The following is a 21,465-nucleotide window of genomic DNA, read 5'->3' as shown; positions in this document are numbered from 1 at the left end:
AGAGATAGGAAAGACCTTGCAATTTTTATTTTGTTTCCTTTCTTAACTATTGAAAATCCTTTTATCAGATATAAGAGAGGGTGAGTAAATTTGACCGCAAAAAATATGTTTCACTACAATGTCTTGGTTTTTAAATCAAATATAAGGTGGTCGCCAGGGAATTATTCCCAATTATTCAAATACCCATGTCAACTGGGTTTTATAGAGATTTTAATTAATACAAATGTGGAATTAAAGAAAAGAGAGAAAGAGAGAAAAAGGAAATAAGTATGAAGGGCCTTAAGCCAACATGGCCTAGACCTGAGTCTTAAGAGAGAGAGATCAGTCAGTCAGTCTTTTAACACTCACCACAAGGTCTGCCTAAGCAAGGATTCTAGTGACACCAGGCCAGCATCATCTCAGCTGCTTTCACCAGCTCCCTACTCCATCTGAATGTTTCAGAATCAGTCCTTCCTCAATCTGAATGTTTCAGAATGACCTCCTCTTCTCTGAGCTCTTATTTTTAAGGGCAAAATCTCCTATGTCACCTCCCCTAAGTTCTTCCATCTACCAATCACTGTAGATGTTTTCCAAAAGACAGCCCATTCTGAATTCACAGCTGAGTAGATTAATCTCTTTAGTAAGTCAGAAAAAAAAAATGCTGCTGTGTCAACTAATTTCATTAAGAGAAAACCTCTGAGTAAGTTTTCACCTTTTAGGTCTAAGTAGTTTACAAGTTGCCCCTTTATAGGCACCTAGCATCCCATTGTATCAATTCCAAAAACAGGCATGGCTCAAAGAACTCCTTTCCTTTATAAGCATGGTTTTCAAGTACTTTCATTGTTTAGCAAGGAGTTTTCTTCCCTAAAGTAGTCTTAAGTACAGGTGGAATTGAGGTCCTCCCATAGCAAGGAGTTTTCTCCCTGAAAACAGTCTTAAGTAGGGGTGGAGTAGGGATACTCCCATAGGAAGTAGTTTTCACATTCAAGTAGAGTTCTCACTATCTGGTAGGGAATTATTTCAAGTAGGGAATTGGAGGATTCCTCAATGTGGAGTAAAATTTTTAACATTCATAAGTCTGTGAAATTTTAAGGTTTTACAGTATATAACTATATACACCCAATATGTTATCAAATGGTATTTATTATGTATACTAATATAGTATAATAGTATATATACCATTAAATAACTAATACATATATTTAAAATTTCTCAGATTATCTATTGTAAGATAATCACATGCTTCATAAGAACACATAATTATTTATAGAAAATTAACTTTAAAGCCAAAACAGAGCATATTGAAAAACCCAGAATAATACAAAAAGAGGGCTTCATGTTAAACCATAAATCTTCATTTTATTATGCTTTTTGTTTTAAATATATAATAAATTTCATACATTACTTTTGAAATTAACTTGCTTCTCTGGACTTCCTTCTGAACTTCTCATTTCTGTCAATTAAAAACAAATAAGCAAATTACAATTAGCTTATTATTAGTGTCACTATTGGTAATCACCTTCTTCTAGATTCCTTATTCTCAATTTAAAAAATAGAAAGAAGTAAAAAGTTTCAATAAATAAAATGTCAAGCAAAAGAAATCCACACAATGGTCATATATATATATATATATAATATATCTTTTTTGTACCTTGAGTCTATTAACACTAGATCACGAAGTAGGTAAAGTATTTTATCAGGGGTCTTCTATATGATTGATCATTACTTTGGCAAGCTCTCAATGTTTCAAAATTGTTTATCTTTATAATGATGTTGACCTCATGTAAATCACTTTTGTCATTGTGCTCAGTTCATATTAGTGAGAATTTTATACAACTTTATTTTTTATTTTCATCATTATTTTCATTATCAGTATTATTTTCATCATTACTTACAGCACAAAAATATTCCATTAGGTTCAGATACAACAATTTGCCACCATTATCCCCTTAGACTCTTAAGTATTTTCTTCTCCTTTTCTAGTTTCTACTTTCTATGATCCTTTAGAATCAAGAAATTTGTTTTGCTTGCTATTTCCTCCTTCTTTTAAACATTCTCCCCATTCCTACCTTTTTCTCATTGAGTGTTCTTTATTTTTGGTATTAAATCTTCCTTTGTCATTTCAGGTAAGAGAAAATTTTATCTGATGCCTGCTCCCCTGAACCTTCCTTTGTTTCAATATCTTTATCTTAATATCCCCCATTTTTAAGAAATAGCAAGTTTCATTCTCTTCCTTTCCCTAGAAGGTGGTTCCTTTCACAATCCCTTCTTTGTTTTATATTTTAAAAATCCTTAGAATAGAATCATCATTCCTTTAGTTCCTCATCTTTCCTTATTAAGTCTCTCAGTGTCTTCTGAAACTTTAAGGTTCTAATTAGACATTAGTCTTTTTTTTCCTCCAACAGAATGTCAGCACTACAGAATCATAAAGCTCCGTCCAATTGCTCAAATAGTATTATCTTTACAAATTTTTTTTTGATTTTTCTGTTTCCATTTCAAAGTTCCTACTTACTTCTAGTCTTTTCTGCAGAATACTTGAGAATCTTCCATTTCATAAAGGGACTTTTTCTTCTGTTAGCTTAAACTCAACTTTTCAGGATAAGTTATTCTTTGTACATCTTCTACCATTTGGAATATTGTGTTCCAAAATCTCCTCTCATTTATAATAGAAGCTGGTATTCTGTGTGACAGTGTCTAAGGTTCCATGATACATGAACTGCTTTTTTCTGGATGGTTGCAGTCTTTTGTCTTTGAGGTGAAAGCTCTGTATTATACCTATGACATTCCTGGGACATTTCTTTTGTGGCTTCCTTTCAGGAGATGATTTGAGAATTCTTTCTATCTTTACTTTGCTCTCTGGTTCTAGCAGTGTTGAGTAATTTTAATGAGTTCATAAACTATAGCATCCAATTTTTTTTTGTTTTCAGGGAATTCAGTGGTATTTAAATCATATCTCTTCTATTTGTTTTCCAGGTCAGTCAATTTTCATGTTAAATATATTTAAGATTTTTTCAATATTTTGGGTTGTTTCATTATATAATATAGTCATTAATTTCTCTTTGATCAATTCCAATTTTCAGGAGACCCATTTCTTGAGTAAAATTTATCATTCAAACTTCTAATTTTTTATTCTTCTAATTCTTACCTCAAGAAATTTTATTTAATTTCTGTTTATTTATTTATTTCATTTCTTCTAGCTATCCATGTAGTTCATGTAGAGAATCTATCATTTTTCTTTGATTAACTTCTAGGAACAGGCTCCCTTCCCTGCTCCACTCCTGGATTCTCACGTCTGTGTGTAACCATGGACCCTGTGTGTCTCCCATGTTTAGATGTACTAAGATCTTTGAGGTCATCATGCTGATCTTCAGGACTCCTTGTGGTGTCTCAGAATGGGGAATTAAAAATCTCAAAACTGTGAGGTACCCTGCTCCTAGTCACACATAGTTTTTGCTGTTGAAATCATACTAGTCACTGCCAGTCTCCAGGACTTCTAAAGGTCTCTATCATTGATTTAAAACCCATCTGGGCCTCAGGGTTCATAGGCTTCACAAAATCACTCCAAGTGTCTCAGATACAACTAAGTTAAAGAAACCCTATACTCATTGTTAAAGGAGTTGAAAGCAAAGAGAGATCACTGTGAATGGAGAAATCAAGCAAAACCTCATGGCAAAGATGGAGCTTGAGATGGTGCTTGATATATTGATTATCACTGGTGGAAAAAGAGAGAAATGGCAAGAACGGTGGGGGGAATAGAATGGACCCTGGAGGACAAAGAATATTTGAACTGACATTCTGATCTGTTAGTTCATCAATCAATTAATAATTTTTTTATTGTGTACCTATTCTGTGCAAGGCCCTGGTCTAGAGATAGAAAGGAAGACAAATATAAATAGGTCACCATCCTTGTGAACAAATAACTTATACACTATTCAAGGAAACTAATGGACATGAGATAAAAATGAATAACATAAGATAGAATTTGATAAATGCCAGAGAAATCATGCAGCATAGTGAACAGATAAGTAAACTTGGATCCAGAAAGAAAAGAGCCCAGGTTCTGCTTCTGACACAATTCATGTCTGATAAAATGAGTAAGTCAAAGCCTCTGGGACAGAAGCAGCTCTCTATTACTATAAATTTTTGTTAATTGTATCAATAGAGTAATTTTCTTACACAGATACAACTCCAGAGCCAAATGAAAATTTAAAAATCAACATGTAACTGCCACATGAATGTTTCCAAATAGCATTCTTGGAAGAAGAAAAAGAAAGAGACCACTTTGGGTTACTATAGTCAGGAAATGTTTTATGGAGGTGTTGAAAATTGAGCTGTGTCTTGAAAATGATTTAGATAAGCAAACTGGGATTTTTAAAAAATCTGCATAATGTAATGAAAATAATAATAATGAAAAGATTTTTTATAAAATGTTTCTTGTCCAAGCACTATGGATGTGTTAGCCTGAGATTTTTGGATAGGACACTTCATTTCTCTGGATTTCATGTAGAATCTAAAGGGGGATAGATTATATGTCTCTTTCTAGGATCTCCTTTTGATTTAACATTCTTAGCATGAAGGAGTGGAGGACAAATTCCAGGTTGGAGGATTGGTATAGAAAATGCCATAGAAGCATGGGTGTGTATTGTATGTTAAATGATCAACAAATATATTGACCCATTTTTTTGTGCAGAGGACCAATCTTGAGAAAACCTTGGAAAGATATATTAAAGGCAAATACTAGAGGGCCTTGAATGACAGGGCAAGAAAAATGAAATTTATCCTAAGGAAAATCCAGACTTATGTTAGAGTTAGGAAATGACATGACCAATGTGGTGTTTGGGAAAAATAAATCTCTTGGATGTGTTGTTCAGGAGAGAGTGAAAGAAGGTAAAGACCTTAGGAAACTGTTGTGATTATCTGGGCCTGCAAAGATAAGGATTCAAAATTGTGTAGTTTTAATAAAAATGTAAAGGAAGGAAATAAAGGGAGAAACACGAAAGAAGGATATATTTTTAATACTGACTAACTGAATAAAGATAGAACTAGGGATGGAGAATGAAATTATGACTATTTTAAACTTTCATGATTAGAAAAAAATACTATTGACAGACATGAAGAATTTTAGAAGGGATCACTGATTTGAAATTCAGAGTTACAAATTTAGTTTGAGACAATTGAAGTGATCTTAATTCAAGTCAATTACCCACCCAAATAATATTATATATATGTACACATATATATTCATATTTATATTCATTATATTAGGAAAGGTATATATGTATATATGGTATGTAAGATGTATAAGTTTAAGATATATATCTTAATATATATATATATATCTTTTAAAAAGATGTAATGTTTAAGATACTTATATTTGTAGGAGGGAGGGAGGGAGAGAGAGAGAGAGAGAGAGAGAGAGAGAGAGAGAGAGAGAGAGAGAGAGAGAGAGAGAGAGAGAGAGAGAGAGAGAGAGAGAGAGAGAGAGAGAGAGAGAGAGAGAGAGAGAGAGAGAGAGAGAGAGAGAGAGAAATGGAAAAATGCTGGATCTAAAGTTGGATAGAATCTCTAAAACAAGTTGAGTCCAAGCAGGAATCAATAAAGGCAATCATGTACAATCAACACTTATGTGGATTTAAGTCATGTGATTCAGGAGCTTAAAATAGAGCCGAATTAGACCAGATGGCAGCTTTCAAAGCAACAGTGTAGGTGCAAAGAATGCTTTACTTAAAGGAGATTTTGCCGAGGTGTTATTGGCAGAGAGAGCATTTTATAGCAAGTGAGGCAGGATTCAGAGTAAATCACAGTTGAAGGCAGAAGTGGGTGTTGTATAAGCAAGGCATTATGGAGAAGTTTAAGTGCATCTACTTGGATATTCAGTATTGGCTAGCCAAAAAAAAAAATGTTTGAAGGTCTTCTGTCAGGGAGCTCTCCTTTTTTCCCCTTTCACAGGCAATTTGCTTCGAGTTGGATCTTGAAAAGAACAAGCTGACATCTAGCAAAGGGGCTAACCTTTTAGGAAGCTTTTCAATATTTATACATTGGAACACTTGATAAGATTTCCTTCTTCAGCATAAGTCCTGCGTCTTTCCTTAGGGACCTTTTATAACACTTTCATAACTCACATCTGCATTTATCTTTACACCTTTGTTTCTATTCACTTTTCATTCTGTTTTTGTTAGAGGAATTTCAAGTGGCCGCCTTCCAAATCTGATGTTCAGCAAATCTCAGGAGAATTTCTCCAGCTTGGAAGATGGGAGACCCAATTTAAGAGCTCCTTCACACTTGAAATTCTAATTGCTAATGCTACCTTTCTATGTATGTGTGCTCCAAGGAGTACATACGTAGGACCCAGTTGATGGCTGTGCAAGTAGCTTATTGAATTAAAAAATCATATTCCACTTTCCATATCAAAATCAGATTTTAAAGAAATGAATAAGGGAAGTAAAGAAAAAAGAAGACACATTCTCCCTCTGAGTCAAATAACTACAGTGCTATAAATGAAACCTGAAATGGAAGAGGGGATTCTAAGGTCAACTTAGAAAACTTAAAAGGAAATACAACTATTAAAATATCATGGAAACAAAATGACCTACTGATTACACTTAGAACAGTATTTAGTTTTTAAATTATAATAATATATTTTAGAAGCTATATGCTTGGTTTTCTTTCAACACTGTAACCACCTCTTTCAGCAATAACCTCCTCATCTAAAAGAAAACAATTAAACTCCGAACTACAAGTGGAAATATTATGTGCCACAATATCACTTTAACTAGTCATCTTGATTACTTACATTTATTTTGTTTGCTTGGATTCTGAACCTATTTCTTTTCCAAAAAATCACCACTTATTTGACTCTTTTGACAAACGTTCCAACATGAACATTGGTCTATCTAATGGGCTTTTGCTGTTGTTTCTTTGTATTGTGACAGAGGCTGGCACATGAGAAAAGTACCAGGCTGAAGAGTGTGTGAAACTGATCATTTCGATGGGGGAAGGGCCCAAAGGGATTGGAATCCTGAGGAGGAGAAGACTGGCTGGTAGAGGAGTTGGTCTCTCAGTCAGGAGAAGCTGAAGAGAGAAGGTTGAAAAAGACTTTCTCCTGAGGGTTACTCACTTTTTCCTGTCTGCGACTGGAAATCTTTCCCCCTAACATTGCCCAACTGAAAGATAATTGAAGAGGAAACCCGAGAAAGATATTTTAAATCTCTGTCTGACTTTACTTCAGCTCCTGTTGCCCTGAATCTGAACTGTGGCCAAGGGGTCAAACCCAGGGTGACTCACCTTCTCTCTTCAGCTTCTCCCAACTGAGAGACCAACTCCTCTATCAGCCAAATTCTCCTCCTCCTCAAGAATTAAATCCCTTGGGGCCCCTCCCCATAGAGGTGATCAGTCTCATAGAATCTGCAGCCTGGTACTTTTCTTATGTGCCAGCCTCTGTCACAGTATCCATATCTATTCTTTATCCCTTTGTAACTCTAAACATGTATACACACATATTAGACTGTTAACCCTGTTGCAGATATTTGGTTTCACTATAAACATTGACTTCTAGCTTCATCTTGTATTTCAAGGTAGGTACCATACTTTCCTAACCTGGTCCCTCACTTTGATTATATAAACTGCTATTTACCTACATTACCTACCTAAAATGTGTGATTCCTGTTCATAGAACAATTTTTGGTTCAAAGAAGTAAGGTTTTTTTATTCAATCAAGTAAAAATTATTTGCTGAGAGCCTGTTATGTCCTCAGTGTTATAGAATATGTAAGAAAAGAAATGACACCTGCCTTCATCAAATTTAAGACTAAGGTGGGGTAAAGGTAGAGAGACTTACATAAGTGAAAAATCTGCTGAGTAATCAAAAATTAAATGATCAATTCCTATGTAGGTTTGGTTTAGTGTATTTTAAACTAAATTTTATAAGAATTTCTAAGAGAGAAAAAGGAAAGGCATGTAGGGGGAGAGGGAGGCAGGGATCTTGGCTCAGATAGGCCCTGTCACCAGCCAAACAAAAAAAAAAAAAAATAGGACAGATGCATTGTGGAAAGATGGCAGAGTGAGACCATGAAGCTTCCTCACCTTCCTAATACCCTCCCAAAATAACTTCACAGAAACAATACTAAAAGTGACAAAAACAGACAGGAATTGGGAGTGAAGCTGAACAGCTAGAGATAATTAGGGAGGAAGTTTTCTGACTTCCCTGGTCTAAGTCCCATCACCACAGTCCCTGAGGGCAAGAACAGAGGAAACAGAGTGAACTCAACAAACTAGTTCCTGGGAGCAGGATTGGCAACCTCATCTTGTATTCTGAGTCCTAGAGCTTGTCCACCCTCCCCCCTCCCCCACCCATCCCCAGTGATATCACTGAAATCTGTAGGTTTAGGGCCCTGGGAGTAGCTGCATCTGCTATGGCCTAAGCTCAAGAGATTAACATTATACTACAGTTTAGGCTTGAAGGAGAAGATGCCACAGAGTCTGCAGGAGCCAGGTCTTAAGTACAGAAACTCAAAACAATATGTGAAAAAATGAAAAGAGAAAAGAATAAGACTAATATATACCATGGTTTCATTTTTAGAAATAGCCACAAAATCAAAGGAAAAAGTATCAAAGTAAAACAAACCTTAATAGAATTCGAAAGCAGAGAATATTTATATTAACACATATTTAATTTACATATGCTAGACAAATTGTAAACAGTGTAAAGTTGTGGTTTTGAACATAATTTTTGTGCATCAATTATTTAAATGCTTTTTGTCTGTGGTGGTGGTTACTAAATACATAATAAAATATTGAAAAATTAATAAAAAGTTAAAAATAAAGAAGAAATAGGGCTTGCAAGAGAAGTATAGTGGATTGATCCTCAGGGGATTTCCACAACTATGTATAGATATGGGGAAGAGAGCAAAGCCATCAACAAGTGGACAGGATATATGTAGATAGCAAGAAGAAATCACTCAGACCCATAGAGAGACAAGTTTCTCAGACTGAATGACCCAGATAACTTTTTTTTGCATTGTTTTGCCTATTTAGAAATGAAATGCCTTATACCATTAAATAATTCAGAGCTGAAATCACTGTTATGTCATTGTAATACTGATTTGATCAATAAATTGTAAAGGGTACCCTCCTATTAGATTAAATGAAAATTTCTCACTTTGACTTTCAAAGAAATCCATAATTTACCTTATTTCTTGTATATATTTATATCCCACTATCTCCCAAGTACTCACAATCCTTTCATTATCCTACAAATATGGTCTTCTGTGTTACAAGCCTAGATGTTCAGGAGACAGTTGAAGGCTAGATAAGTGGATATGAGAATCATCAGCATAAAGTTAGTTGAATCCAAGAAAGCTGATGAGGTCAACCAGCAAAATTGTATAGAAGTCATCCTAGGACCAGGGATTTGGATATACTCTGTAAGCATGTCTTAGATGAAGATGTGGCAAAGAAGACTTGGAAGGAACCTTCAGATAGTAGGAACAAAACCAGAGAAGAATGTCATGAAACTTAAAAAATGAGTGAGTATCAAAGAGAAGGGAAGAACATTACTGTCAGTGTCTGCAGAGAGGTCAAAAAGGGTGTATATGGGTATGTGTGGGTGTGGGTGTTAGATGTGGTGATTTCGGGATCACTGGTAACTATTAAATGATGTGATCAGAAGATTGAAAGCAAAGAAGTAAAGAAAATGAGAACAAAGGCAGTGGAGGCTCTAATTAGAGATGAGCTTAAGTAGTTTATCCATGATAAGTAGGGATGGATGGATCTAGTGAGGAAGTATAGGAAGTAGCTAGTAAACAGGGAGAAAATGAAGAGTAGAATTCTTGTTCTATACCAATGAAATCAAAGTTTCTATCTCCAGAATTGGGTAGCATGCACAGAGCATAGTAGGTACTTAATAAATTATTGTTTACTAATTGAATTTGATGTAGAGAGTATGTTGATTCTCTGCATAACAGCATTACTCTACAGTGCCTTCAGTCATTCATATGAAAATGCACTTCACCTACACAAACAGTTCTATCCTGAGAGCATAATTGTAGACTCCCTGCTATTTAGGGAAATTGAGGATACTTGGGAAATGGTTCTGAACCTTTAGAATGTCATCAAAGATGACATGTTTCTGGTTCTGACTTCTGAGCCAAGAAGAGCCAGTCTGATTTTATTTCCATACAATAGACCCCCAAATACTTAAAGACAGCTACATTATATATCCCTAACTTTCCAGATTAAGAAACACCAATTAATTCAATCAATAATGATGTCTTAATTAGAAAGTTATTCATCCTCCTCCACTGAAGAGGTCAAATCTTACCCCTGACCAGGTGTGATGATAAGAAATCATTTAAAATCTCTGTATCTCATTTTTTTTACTCACTTGTTTGATGGGAGAAACAATCATCCTTACTTTTCAGTTATTGAGATCAAATGAAATACTATATAGCACTTTGTAAACCTTCAAACAATACATAAAGGGCATCTATTACTATTATTGTTCTTCCCTAACTGATGATGACCTTCTCCTGAGCTTCCTAAAGTATATCTCTGACCATAGCTTCCTAACAAAAAAAAAAAAAATTCAGTGGTTCTTTACTGCTTATAGGATAAAACACAAATTTCTTAGCCAGGTATTTAAGGTCCTCTGTAGTCTTGCTCCAACCTCCCTTTTCTTTTTTTTTCTTTTTAAATTTTATTTAATTAGATGATTTAGAATAAATTTCCATGGTTACAAGACTCATGTTCCTTCCTTCCCCTCCCCGCACTTCCCTCCCATATGTGATGCACAATTCCACTGGGTTTAACATGTGCCATTGATCAAGACCCATTTCCTTATTATTAGTATTTGCATTAGGGTGATCTTTTAGAGTCCACTTTCCCAGTCATAGCCCCATCGCGACCCATGTGATCAACTGGTTGTTTTTCTTCTCCCACAGTTCTTCCTCTGGATATGGATGTGGATAGTGTTCTTTCTTATATGTCCCTCCAAATAGTTCTAGATCATTGCATTGCTGCTAGTAGAGAAGTCCATTACATTTGAATTTACCAAAGTGCATCAGTCTCTGTGTACAGTGTTCTCCTGGTTCTGCTCCTTTCACTCTGCATCAATTCCTGGAGGTCATTCCAGTTCCCATGGAATTCCTCCACTTTATTATTCCTTTTAGCACAATAGTATTCCATCACCAACATATACCACAATTTGTTCAGCCATTTCCCAATTGAAGGGCATCCCCTCATTTTCCAATTTTTTGCCACCACAAAGAGCGCAGCTATGAATATTCTTGTACAAGTCTTTTTTCCTTATTATCTCTTTGGGGTACAAGCCCAGCAGTGCTATGGCTGGATCAAAGGGCAGACAGTCTTTTAGTGCCCTTTGGGCATAGTTCCAAATTGCCTTCCAGAATGTCCACCCTCCTTTTTCAGCCATATTTCTTTAATTTTATTTCATATACTTTGCACCACAGATAAATAGGGAAATTTTAGCTACCTCTTAAATTTGGCTTAGGGTTCCACCCTTTATCAAGGATATTTATACTTTGAAAATTGACTCTTGATCAAACAATAACTTTAGCCTTCTGTTTTGATCTATGTATAGAGGCTGTTACCCACACATGAATTGCACTTTCTCTTCATCTATAACTTTAAGAATCCTTTTTTTTTCCCTTCAAGGATTATCTGAGATGCTACAGCCTTAGTTTCTTTATGTGTAAAATAAATGAAGTAGAGTAAATGATCTCTAGGCTTCCTTTCTCTATAATATATAGAAGAAATTCTTATTTCAAAATGCATGAACACAGTCTTTTGTGTACTATCTCCTCCCTAAAGTCTTCTCTTCTTCCTTCAAGCTAAAATCTGTAATCTTCCTTATCAAATATTGCCAGAGCACTTTGTTTGGATCTCTTCTTGACTGCTATCACACTTTAAATTATCTTATATTAATCTATGTACTTACATGTGTATGTATTTTATATTTATCTAGGGGTCTTTCATAGAATACAAGCTCCTCAAGGGCAGGAACTGTGTTATTTTTGGTCTATGTGCCCATGTCTTAATAATAGTAAGTACTTAAGAAAATATTATGAATTGAACCAAATCTCCTATGACTTCTATCCTATCTCCTAGACTTTCTTAATACTTCTATCTCTATAGAATTATTTTCCTTTTTTCTTTGTTTTGAAATGTCAAAATATGGTTATCATTTTTGGATTAGATCTATATGTGTTTTTCTTTTTTCTTATTCCAGATTGTTATCTGCATGATAGGGCAGCAAGGAGGTGCCTAAGTCAACCTAAATGCCAGGGGTGGAGGCAGGGCAATCTAAGTTGAGATACAGCCTCTGACACTCCTTAGTTATGTGACCCAGGGCAAGGTTCTTAACATCTATTTGCCTCATTTCCTCATCTATAAAATGAGAGTAATAATAGCACTTCTTTCCTAAGGTTGTTATGTGGATGAAATGATTGTAAAGCACTTAATATAGTGCCTAGCACATAAGTAATATATAAATATTAGCTATTATTATTATAATATGATGATGATAAGAGGAACCCTACCTTATATAAGCTTTGTTTCTCCACCAGTTTCTAAACATGGTGCTCTGCCTGCAGAGTATACTTTACATTTAATATGCATTTAACTTTCCTTTGATTGAGACCAAGTTTACTGGATTTTGTTGGGTATTCAACTTGTAGAGTGAAAGCTTGCCAAGTCCTTTTTAGGGTTACTCTCCTCCTTTGTGTCCTCTTGTCGCCCAATTCTCACATGTGGTTCCAAAAAGCTGGACCATGACCAGCAGCCACATCTTGTAAAATTGTCTCAGCAGATAGACTAAACCAGGTTGAGGGTGAATAACAAGCTTCAAACCCATCTGTGAAGGGAGTATACACCCCAGGCATGTGAAGACTCCCCCACCCCAAAGAAGGGGCAAATGAGAACATTTTGTTCCAATGACCATGAAAGTGGCTAAAGCAGGTGCTATGGAGTGCTTAGTGCTTGATTAGACACTGAAGAAGACAAGGTCATCTACTGCATCTGGGGCCAACAACAGTCATCTTTACTTTCTCTTGTCACTGGACTTCAATAACTCTGGAAGAGAGAGGAGAAGACTACACATCTATCCTTCATTTAAATCCAATTCAAATGAAGGTCAAAAGACATGAATAGTGATGTAATTTAGGTCCTTTTTGAGTATTAAGAACCACAACTAACCAAGTTTACCCCATATTTGGCAGATGGTGATCTGAAATCAGAATGCTTCTCATTTCAGCTGTACTTCTAGAATTCCTCCATCTAATAGAAACTCAGATCAATATTGATTTTCTTTCAATCCTTAACCAGAGGTACTTGAAAGGTAAGCCTTGTCCACATGGAATGACTTGCCCTTCTTTCAATTCCTTAGTGGATTTTTCATAAGCCTGCCATAGTGGTGGCAATTTTTCCCCTTCAGAGTAATTCTTTTGGCATAAGGTAATACTTGATTGAGTCATCTTTCAAAGTATCGTCATATAATATATGTATAGAACAGATTGAATTGCTTGCCAGCTCCAAGAAGAGGGAGGGAAGAAGGAAGGGAGACAATCAGAATCATATAACTTTAGAAAATTTGTTAGTACATGTAATTGGTAAAAAAAAAAAAGAAATTAATTTAATTTTAAAATGTTGCTTTTTTAAAGTGTCATTATACGGGGTAGCAAAGTCATTAGAGGCTTAGCATGAATTTATCACAGATTTGCTAGCTAGTTACTCTGAAGATTCTGAAAGGATAAAATACTGATTTTCATGTGAAGACAAGGAAGAAGGAATGGTAAGAAATACTGGGAGAAAAGAAAAAGTGGGTAAGTCTTTCTGGGGTCAAAATAACAGTGTCCTGAGTATCCTGGTATTGGCATAGGGGCACTAGTCATCTGGAAGTATCTGGGGAGAGATTCACAATTTTCACAAGGTCAGGCCCTGGGTATTAGTGGCAGCTAGTCTCATCTATAGCAAATACTAAGAGCTACATCCCAACCTTGTGAAACTCAAACCAGAAGAGGAACCCCAAGGTGACTGAAGATGGCATTGCTGATTCACCTCTGCTGGTCCTGCACTGCCACTGGGGAAAGAATGGTGGAAATCATAGGATGTGTTAATATGACAGATAGGGATCAGCAGATCAAGCTGTAGATCGTGGTGTATTTAAGGGAACACTGCACAGGCTTGAGCTGAGGAAATCGATTCCAGAACATGTTGCAGATGGACTGATAACTATAGGTAGAGCCCCTTGGTGAATTATTAACTGGTTGGGACCTTTTCCATAAAAAGGAAAATGAAGGAGACAGTGCCTTTGAATAAAGGATGATCAAAAGAAAGGCTTTTAGTAGTGCCCCCAGGAAAGATGCCCTAAGAACTACAAGAATACAAGCTGGGAGGAGAGGAGGAGGGAAGATTTTTTTTTAAAGACCTGATACACTACTTTCTTCATTGCTTTGTTCACAAAAGATGTTTACTCTTTCACTACCATCTTGCTGATGCTTCAAAGAGGAACAAAGGAATGCCTATGTTTTGTCCTGGGCCTGAACCCATCAAAGATACTGCACCCAAGGAGAAGCAGCATCAGAGAGGAAATCAAGGCACTAGATGCATGTTCTGCCTTGGCCACCTGTGTTTCATACATGAAATATGTGTTTTACTACTAGTATCTTCTAATGTTTTTTTTTTCCCATTCTTCTCCCTAATGCTGTGTTTATTTATGGGAGAACACATCCCATATTTTTTATCCACTCTTTTTATGCTGCCATGACAGTAAACATCTTTACTTAGAAAGTTTGAGTGAATAGCTACCCCATAAAAGAAACACTGCTCATCCAAACCAGGAATCTGTCACCAAGGCAGGAACAGGATTAGATATTGAAAAACAGAATGAACCTTATGGTTCATTTAGTCCATTTAACAGATGAGTAAACAGACCCAGAAAATAATTTGCCCAAGATCACATAGGTAGTGACTGAGGCAGAGCTTGAATTGGGGTTGTTCTGATCTGGAACTGGTTTAGAATTGTTCCTTTGTTGTGTTAGGTAGCTACTTAAACAAAAATGAGCAATTTGATAGGAGATGTAGCAAAGACGAGAAAGGAAGGGAGGGAGAGAGACAGAGAGAGACAGAGACACAGAGAGAGAGATGGAAAGAAAAGAGGAAGTGGACAGACAAACAGAAGCTGAGAGAAAACTATAACAGGTGATGAATTTTCCATAAGAAAAATCACTGTGTATACACTGAGTCAATTCAATACTTTTCTGAATTACTCATCTTCATCCACCATCCAAACTTCAGATCCCCATGGTACTCCTCATTTCTGCTTTGAGGAAATTTGAGAAATCCATGGTTCTAACCATTCATTACTGTGTACCAACTCTTTTTGGAATATGTATGTTACCCATTTTAGTAAACCATCCCATTTAACTTATCTATTGTACCTTTCAAACCCCAAACAAATTTGACCCCCAAATATTTACCTTCAACTTAACTTGAGCTTTTGAGGGCCTTCTATTGATTCTCTCTGTCTGCATACTAAGGTATGGTGACTAGAAAGTTTCTCCCTGAAGAAGGGCATCTGAACCATCTTAGTGCATAACTTCTAGGACTATGAGGATAACTAACAAGATTAAATCAACAGTCAACAAAACCAGATAAAAAGCCTCTAAGTTCAGATTCATTCTACTTAAATGACTAATTGCATTTTGTACTAATACAAAGTCTCCAGTTTCCAGGCAACTAATTAATTGTGATCTCTTAAAGGAAATCTGTGATTGCACAAATACATTTTAAAGTCTGACAAAAAGTGCTACAAGAAATGTATAGAAATTAAGGTTTAAACTCCACACCATTCAGATTTTCTCTGATTGGTGTGCAAATGAGTTGAGCAAGAACAAACAATAAGATCTAAGCAAAGAAAACAAGGTCAATGCAGTTCACTCCCCTGGTTCACATTTCTTCCTTCACTGGGAACATCTGCCAATAGCCAGACATCCAAGATTTTTTTTTTCCACTCCAATCTAGTAAATCCCAAAGTATTCCTTCTCTACCTATCTTAGAATAAATTAGATAATTCCTCATTCAGACTGCTTCTTCTACTATTTTCTAGCTCTATCAATCCTACACATTCTGAAAGATTAAATTCGTGTTTTTCTACTACCGTGAAATATACCCATGAATACTCCAGGACCAAATGATTTTTCCTGATCTTCCAGTGACCTCTTACAACCATGACAGTCATGACCACAAATCACAAGCATGATTATATTCTATGATACATTATTACTTATTGTTTCATGTCTCTCAACAAGTAATCCATTGAGTGCCTGTTGTGATTCCAGCCCTGTCCCAAATATAATAGAGCATACAGGAAAAATAGAATCCATTCCTGCCTTCAGTGAGTTTAGAGTCTAAGACAGGAAACATGAGTCATACACATGAAAACATTAAGTACTTTGCCAACTGGATGGAAGTTCCAGGCTTCCAAAAGAGATAGATCTCTAGCTAGTTGCAGAAGTATAGATTGAGGGTAGTTGCATGAATAAATAAATAAATGAATGTGTATAAATATAAAAGCAAAGACAGCACCTGACCTCAAGGAGCGTATAATCTAATGGGAGAACCACCACACTTAAGGGAGAGACATCCAGGAAGGGGGACTTGTGTTCAAACATTTACAAAAATAGTGAGTGGAGTCATAGGGAATTAGAATAACAGTTTCCATTTGACTCCAGAGAACTTCTTGCCCATAGAATTTAGTGAGAGCTCTTGGCAGGGATTATCCTCATATACCTCTCTTGAAAGCACTGGGGCTCTGATGAGGGGAGACTCATAGTGAGTGACACTTCCATTATTGCTCATGCTCATCTAATGCCTTTCTCTCTTTTCTCTACTCTGTTATCCTACCTTTTCTTCACTCTCGCTTTCCTTTTTCTTTGTCCTTATCTCTTTTGTTCTCCTCTCTGAGGACCATTCTGCCTGACTCTGATTTCCTTTGACTTGAAGCATTTGATTTTTATTCTCTGAATCTCATTATGTCTTGTGATGGCCAGCATTCATCTTCTAATAATTCAGATATAAATAAAGGAGTTTGGGAATCCAACCAAGACAAAGTATAGAAAGAGCCTACCTAATCAGTGACTCAATTCATGTTTCTTGCTGCCTTCAAACACTGAGTCCTAGGGCAGGGACTTCAGTAGAAGAGAGAAAGAGCTTATCACCTATTTCCTGTCAGTGAAAATTTTTAGACAGGTATTGGGGAGGGAGAGAAGGTGGTAGGAGGATGGGAAGGATGGGTAGAGGGAAAGTAAAAATACATGTTTGATATCTGTACCTCAGCATGAGATTGTCCCAACTGGGAATCACCATAAAGGAAGGTCCAGGGATATAACATAGAAACATCTCTGTACTGTGGAGATTCGAATAGGGAAATTGAACAAAAAATTATAATAGATTTCATCTAGATAGGACTGGTGCCAGCTATGAACAGAATAAATAACTAATGAGATCACAGAGGCCTGAAAAGTCCCCCTATCCAAGAAATTCTCCTTCCCAACCACTGATGTCTGAGATTTTCTTTCCCCTTTTCTTTTTTCTTTACATCATTAGTACTTAGTACAGCACCAGAAACACAGTAATCTCTTAATAAATGGTTATTGGTACCTTGTTTGACTTGTGATTTCATTGTCATAGGACAGCACTGTTAGAGTCATACACAAATGGGCACCACTAAGCCCTACATAAGAATCCCTGGGCTTCATATTGACTTTGAAAACCACACATATGTTATCTACATTTTATTTATTTTCTTAAATATTTTCCTATTATATTGTAATATGGTTAGGCAGTTTTTGGATCATTGTGGACCTCATTTGGGCAGGTGTTTCATACCTCTGTTATAGGGAATTGCTGGTGAGTAGATTCCTTATGCTAATCCTGATCAGCACCTGTTGTGCAATGTAGAGTCTTAGAGAGGTAACTGAACATGAAAAGGTTAAATAATGGGCCACGGATCACATCATTGGTATGTAGGATTTGGAGATTTTTTACCCTAAGAGTCATCATTTTCAAGCCAGCACTGTAGGCTTTATGCAAAGCTTCTTCTTCCTTTAAAGGAGGGAAAAATATGATTTTATCACTTCTTTACTTGGGTTTATGCTTTGGGGTTTTGGTTTTATAAGATTATTCGCTTACAAAAAATTAACAATATAGATATATGTTTTGCATGATAATACAAGTATAACCTAGATTGAATCTCCTGCTAGCACTGAGAGGGGAAAGGAAAGGGAGGGAAGGAGATAAGTTCAATCATATATCTTGGGAAAATTTATGTGGAAATTCATTATTACATGTAATTGGTAAAAAATAAAACAAAATAATTTTTAAAAATTAAAAAAATTAAATGGGGCAAAGCCTTCCATTCCACATTCAGAAATAAGGTTTATAAGTCAAGCATTTTTCTCAGAGGGGACATTTAGAAAGAGGCAAAGTAAGGGTACAAGATGAACTTCTAACGTAATTTTTCTCAGGTCAAATAATGGAAATAGTAGCTTGGAACAAATAAGGATTTATATACTGCCTATGAACACTGGGTTAAATGCCTCACAAATATTATCTGTATGATCCTTACCACAACCCTAAGAGTTGGTACTGTTATTGTGTCCATTTTACAATTGAAGAAACTGAGAAAAATAGAAGTTAAAGTGACTTGCCTAACATAATTTTCAAGTGCCATATTTGATTTCTGATTTTCCTAAGGGAATCCATCTAGGAAGGAGAAAAGGGAAGGATTAACAATAAGATTGGGGATAAAGGAACTTCATTGATAGATTTTCTCACCAGGTGCTGGGGTGTTTTCTGTCAAAGAAGACAGCCATACCGAGAACTGAATATCTCACTACCACTTTTCTTTTTGTCTTTTGTTTATCTGCCTGATGTATAAAAGAACAATTTACTAGAAATAGAACTTAGCTTATAATCAGATTCTACCATATACTAGCAAAATGGTCTTAATGAAGTCTCTTAATATCAGGACCTAGTTTCCTCCTCAGTAAAATAGGTATAAAAAGTTCACACCACTTATCTTCACATAATTATTTTGAGGAAAGTATTTTGTAAACTATAAATAAAGCATGTGTGCAATTATTCATCCCCCCACTTTGCATTTGTGCAATTGATTTTGAAATATAAAGTTGACTTTATATCAAAGATATAATCCAAATTGATAATCAATTGGCATATCATATATGTCTGCCATGTACCAGGAACTAAGTAGAAGGCATTAAAAATAAAAAGACAAAAATGGAATTCTATTTGCCTTTAAGAAACTTACATTTTTTTAGTTGAAACAACATATTCATACACATGAATACAATTATCATTTACAAAAAGAATCAAAGGTCATTAGGGATGAGAGAAATTAGTATTTTTATAACTAAGTGATTCTAAATAAGAGGCTGAGCCAAATAGTACATAATTGTCTACTTCCAATTGTTTATTGAATGATTTCTAAAAAAATTTGATCTTCTAGTTCATGAAAGAGCAAGTTTCTGGTTTAACCAAAAGATAAAAATCTTGCTCGAGGTTCTGTAATTGATAACTTTTATAGCTTATAATGTGTTGTACAACTTTTTACTGTTTCCAACAAAATTTTAAATAAATATATTTACTTTCCTTGAGTGCCTATTCTGTATTTTCTTGTGCCATTGACTTGGACCTGAATTGCCATCTTAAATCTCTCTATTCAAATAAATAAAGTTGCATCTTTGTTATTTTGTTTGAATATTGGTGGCTGAGTTCTTGAAGACATTTCGTACAGACACCCTATAGACTCTAGACTTATTACTGAGCAATGTCACATTCTCTATCCAGAAGAAACAATCTTCTATTTCTTGTCAGTCTTAATTCTATTCAGTGAAATGATTTTTCCTGTTTGAAATGCACTTATGCATATATTTAACGTGTATATTAAGTGCTCTCAGAATATCTATGAATTGTCTTCCTCCTTTCCAGGGAGTAAAATATTGATCTTTCTATAGTTTCCTTAAGATAATGTGCCCTGTGTTTGTTAATTTCTTAAGGATTTCTAGGGACATTTTTTCATGTTTGTCCTGGTATAATGTTGTAGGTCTGGATCTGTAAAATATAATTAGCATTACATAGGTTTTGATTGCCTTAAACATTGTTCCCATTCAAATTTGATATCAGGATCTGCAAAATATCTTAACATATTCAGATACACTAAAGCCTTTACCTTCATATTTTTATGTTAGTTTTTCATGCCTGAAGGAGAACAAAGCATTTGTAAATGTCAACTTCATCCATTGGTTAAGTCTAACATCTAGATTCATGCTTAAAATCTTCAATTTCGACTTTCTTTGGCATGCTGTTTTCTTTTTTTCTTTTTACTTTTATATAGTCAAAACAGCTTGATATTGGTGGAGGCTGATTCCATGAGATTAATGAGGCATTTATAGTATTTTTTTTTCTAGTTAGACCAATGTACAGTTGGTGATTAACAATGTGGTTTGTTTTTAACATCCTTAAACTTGAAAGTCATGCTTAACTTTATTTGGGAGAGATGAGTAGATTTAAGACTAGGTAGAAATTTAATGAGCTTAATCTATCTCCCTGGAAAAGGTCATACTTTATATGAGACTTTATGCTTTTTACTTCACTGAATTGGTGTCACCATTTAGTGAATAGCTTTCCATGTTAATATTCTCAATCTACCTTAGTGTATTTTGCATATTTCCAGGTCATGAATAAGCCATGAGTACAGAACTGAATAAAAGGTTTGTTATAAACAATAGAGGATAAATCTTTTTTTATTTTTCATTTCCAGGAAGATTATTCAGTAATTGCAAAATCAATAATAAGTTTCTCTTTTTTTAGCCCTGGACTTTTTGGCATATCCTTTTGGCTCCTTAATAAATGTATTTTTACAAGGTCTTGTAGATTTTATTTAGATGAACAAGCTATAAATATCTTGTGAAAATACAGAATATTTGGAGGAATTACTACTGTCTTCATCTTCTGGTAGTAGATATGTGATATTTTCTGTTAAAGTTATGAAATCAGACTTTCATTAGTGAGGAAATGGTAAAGTATTTTGATAATAATCCATGTGTTGATGTTAAGAGTTTAAGCCAATGATTATAGATCTTTTCTGACATTTCAGGTTTGAAGAGAAACTACAGTTCATTACTTCATTATTATTGAATAATATATTGCTTAATATAAAAATGATACTCAAGTTTTCTATCTCTCATTGGATATAACTTATATTTTTTGTTCTGTGGGATGTCTTATAACCATAGAGATGACCTGGATTTTTCCTATATTCTCCCTCATAAGGGCTATTGTTTATTTCATGTTGCCTTTAATTAGGGCATAAGGGATTTAAACTTTATTTTATCTATAACATTTAAATGTTGATATAATGACTTTCTGTAATATCCAATAACATTCTTGAGTT

General features: G+C 35.1%; 1 long non-coding RNA gene across 1 annotated transcript in view; it reads right to left on the bottom strand.

Moving 5' to 3' along the window:
- Nucleotides 1–1,318: 1,318 nt before the first annotated feature.
- Nucleotides 1,319–21,465, bottom strand: part of LOC103102528 (uncharacterized) — a 56,548-nt gene continuing 36,401 nt past the window's right edge. Inside the window, exon 3 of the long non-coding RNA XR_001628570.2 lies at nt 1,319–1,432. This is a non-coding gene — a long non-coding RNA (uncharacterized LOC103102528). The remainder of the gene's footprint in view (nt 1,433–21,465) is intronic.

Source organism: Monodelphis domestica, chromosome 3, assembly GCF_027887165.1.
Source record: "Monodelphis domestica isolate mMonDom1 chromosome 3, mMonDom1.pri, whole genome shotgun sequence".
NCBI classification, from domain to species: Eukaryota; Metazoa; Chordata; class Mammalia; order Didelphimorphia; family Didelphidae; genus Monodelphis; species Monodelphis domestica.
The sequence above is the reverse complement of the archived record's forward strand: the minus strand, read 5'-3'. Positions and strand labels throughout refer to the sequence as shown.